Raw genomic sequence first — 4,522 nt, forward strand, 5'->3', positions numbered from 1 at the left:
GATGAAGAGAGGTGAAGAGAAGTGTTAGTAAATAAATAATTAAATAGAAGAAGAAAAGAGAAAGAGAATTTCGAAAATAATTTTAAAAAGGGGTTAGTGATTTTCGAAAATTAGAGATAAGTTGTAATTAAAATTAAAATTTGAAACAATTAATTAAAAAAAAGGATTTTTGAAAAAAGGGGTAAGATATTTTCGAAAATTAGAGAGGGAAAAATAGTTAGGTGGTTTTGAAAAAGATAAGAAACAAACAAGAAGTTAGTTAGTTGATTGAAAAAGATTTGAAATCAAAATTGAAAAAGATAAGAAGATAGCAAGTTAGATAAGATATTTTGAAATCAAATTTTGAAAAAGATAAAATTTTTGAAAAGGATAAAATAAAAGATAAAAAGATTTAATTCAAAAATTTTAAAATTATTTACTTCACTAACAAGAAACTACAAGATAAGATTCTAGAACTTAAAGATTGAACCTTTCTTAACAAGAAAGTAACAAACTTCAAATTTTTGAACCAATCACATTAATTATTAGTGAATTTTCAAAAATTAGATGTAAAGATAAGAAAAAGATTTTGAAAATATTTGAAAAGATTTTTTTGAAATTTTCGAAATAATAAAAAAAATTGAAAAAGATATGATTTTGAAAAAGATTTTGAAAAGATAAGATTTTTAAATTGAAATTTTGACTTGACTTGTAAGAAACAACTAATTTTTTTAAAAATTTTTGACCAAGTCAACCCAAATTTCGAAAATTTGGAGGGAAATAAGGCAAAGATATTTTTTGATTTTGAATTTTTAATTATGAGAGAGAAAAACAACAAAATACTCAATGCATGAAATTTTTAAATCAAAACAATGAATGCATGCAAGAATGCTATGAATGTCAAAATGAACACCAAGAACACTAAGAACACTTTGAAGATCATGATGAACATCAAGAACATAATTTTGAAAAATTTTTGATGCAAAGAAAACATGCAAGACACCAAACTTAGAAATTTTTAATGCTTGGAAATATGAATGCAAAGATGCACATGAAAAACAAGAAAAGACACAAAACAATAAAACATCAAGATCAAACAAGAAGACTTACCAAGAACATCTTGAAGATCATGAAGAACACTATGAATGCATGGGATTTTCGAAAAATGCAAGAAAAATTTTTAAAAGCATGCAATTGACACCAAACATAAAAATTGACTCAAGACTCAAACAAGAACACAAAATATTTTTGATTTTTATGATTTTCTAATTTTTTTGGATTTTTATTAAATTTTTTTGAAAATAAAGTTTGGAAAACGAAAAATAAAAGAAAAATTTTGAAAAAGATTTTTGAAAAGAAAATTACCTAATCTGAGCAACAAGATGAACCGTCAGTTGTCCATACTCGAACAATCCCCGGCAACGGCGCCAAAAACTTGGTGGACGAAATTGTGATCAACAATAATGGCTCTTTGGCATGTGCCTAAAAAAACTAACTTAGCACTTTCTTTCCACAATCTCGTTCAACTAACCAGCAAGTGTACTGGGTCGTCCAAGTAATAAACCTTACGTGAGTAAGGGTCGATCCCACAGAGATTGTTGGTATGAAGCAAGCTATGGTCACCTTGTAAATCTCAGTTAGGCAGAATAAATTGGTTTATGGTTTCGAAAATAGAAATAAGAAAATAGAAATAATAAAAGGGATAGAATACTTATGCAGATTCATTGGTGGGAATTTCAGATAAGCGAATGGAGATACTGTATGGCTCAAGGACGCCTACTTTCCTACTGCTTCAACTCAATCCTTCTTACTCCTTTCCATGGCAAGTTGTGTATAGGGGTTCACCGTTCGACGATGGCTACTTTTAATCCTCTCGGGAAAATGGTCCTCTGCGGCTGTCACTCGCATGGCTAATCGTCTGGAGGCATCACCTGGCCGAAGGCTACATCCCATCCTCGCAGTGAAAACTACGCTCACGCGCTCTGTCACAGCACGGCTAATCACTGGTTGGTTCCCGCTCCTACTGGAATAGAATCCCTTGATTCTTTTGCGTCTATCACTAACGCCCAGCACTTGCGAGTCTGAAGCACGTCACAGTCATTCATTACCGGAATCCTACTCGGAATACCACAGACAAGGTTAGACTTTCCGGATTCCCAGGATCCTACTCGGAATACCACAGACAAGGTGAGACTTTTCGGATCCTCATAAATGCCGCCATCTATCTAGCTTATACCACGAAGATTCTGTTGGGGAATCTAAGAGATACACATTCAAGCTCGGTTGCATGTAGAACGGAGGTGGTTGTCAAGCACGCGTTCATAGGTGAGAATGATGATGAGCGTCACATAATCATCACATTCATCATGTTCTTGGGTGCGAATGAATATCTTGGAATAAGAACAAGTTGAATTGAATGGAAGAAAATAGAATTGCATTAATACTTGAGGTACAGTAGAGCTCCACACCCTTAATCTATGGTGTGCAGAAACTCCACCGTTGAAAATACATAAGTGAAAGGTTCAGGCATGGCCGAATGGCCAGCCCCCAAAACGTGATCAATAGCCTCTTAAGATGAAGAATAAAACAAAACTGAGACCAAAGATGTCTAATACAATAGTAAGAGGTCCTATATATACTAGACTAGCTACTAGGGTTTACATGAGTAAGTAATTGATGTATAAATCCACTTCCGGGGCCCACTTGGTGTATGCTTGGGCTGAGCTTGATCAATCCACGAGCTGAGGCTTCTCTTGGAGTTGAACTCCGAGTTATGACGTGTTTTGGGCGTTCAACTCCGGATCATGACGTTTTTCTGGCGTTTAACTCCAGACTGCAGCATGTACTTGGCGTTCAACGCCAAGTTACGTCGTCAATTTCCGAATAAAGTATGGACTATTATATATTTCTGGAAAGCTCTGGATGTCTACTTTCCAAGGCCGTTGAGAGCGAGCCATTTGGAGTTTTGTAGCTCCAGAAAATCCATTTTGAGTGCAGGGAGGTCAGATTCCAACAGCATCAGCAGTCCTTTTGTCAGCCTTTTTCAGAGTTTTGCTCAAGTCCCTCAATTTCAGCCAGAAATTACCTGAAATAACAGAAAAATACACAAACTCATAGTAAAGTCCAGAAATATGAATTTAACATAAAAACTAATGAAAACATCCCTAAAAGTAGCTTGAACTTACTAAAAACTACCTAAAAACAATGCCAAAAAGCGTATAAATTATCCGCTCATCAGACACAAATACATAAAACCTATTCTCCAAAATCTCCCATAAGAGGAGTCATCACAGTTTGTATTATTTAATGGAGATAAAAGTATCTAAGCGAAACATATAAACCAAAACATAGTCCCGAGAACAAAGGATCTTCACAAATCTAGAAGTCTCCAGCATGCCTCAGCGGGAAACCTCACGTCCTGCATCTGAAAACCACAAAATCCGCATGGGTGAGAACCAGAGGTCCCAGCATGGTAACAACTCCACATATATAATACATAATAATAGAGGAAAGCAAAGGCAATCTAGAACTTCCTCCAAATAATATCAAAGCTTATAAACAAGCTAAACCATATAAGGGCATCTGACTAAAGATTCTTCAGTCTAACTAAGCTTCCCTTTCCAATTCCTTCAAACCTCCCAACCACCCAGCAGGAGTAATTATAGCAAGCACAGTTTATCAGACAAGGAATATACAAGTAGGAGCAGTTAACATTTAGACAATTAGCAAGTAATATGCAGTCAAATAGGCAATCTCAAACAATTCACATAGTATGCATATGATGAATGCTGTCCTAGTGGCCGATGATATCATCTTGTCGGTTATAGAGCCAACCCGACAAGTCCTGGTCGCTAACCATTGGACTGTCCCTCTGTCGCGCATCCCCAACTCGAGTTATACTCGTCATAAGCTTGATCATAAACATGATCCATATCCATCACCTCACTGGTGAATATTCGGGGGCGAGCTTATCCGGGTCTTTCACAGTGCCGGCCACACTTACGACATAGGGTCAACAGAGTCTCGAGCCTCCACCTGGAGCACGTGGGTGGCTAGTCATGCTTCCTCCCAGGGATCTCGTGCCTCTGATAGTGGAAGTGCAAATCTCAATTATCAATAATTCAGCAAAACATGCATGAATTCTCATCCATGGATCAACATCCATATCAGCCATCGGCTCACGGTTCAGTCCAGAACCAGCCAATATTCATATCATACACAGCCTTTCCGGCTCACGGTAAATCCATAACAGCTATCCGGCTCACGGTTAATCCACATAACCAGCCGTTTCATTAACAATTATAGCCTTTCGGCCCATGGCATAACAAGCATTCACCACCATCTCCGCATCTCACAAAATCATCTTGATCCTCATTGATCATTCATTTTTCCCTTGCTTCACTCGCAAGTTACCTCATTCACTAGCCCTTTTAATAGCTAGGCATGTCATAATGATTTAAGATATAAATGGTGAGATCGGAGGCTTAGAAGTATGAGATTTGGCTTTTAAAACTCAAAAATCAACTTTGGGATGAAAACAGGG

This window comes from Arachis stenosperma, chromosome 2 (assembly GCF_014773155.1).
Source record: "Arachis stenosperma cultivar V10309 chromosome 2, arast.V10309.gnm1.PFL2, whole genome shotgun sequence".
NCBI lineage: Eukaryota > Viridiplantae > Streptophyta > Magnoliopsida > Fabales > Fabaceae > Arachis > Arachis stenosperma.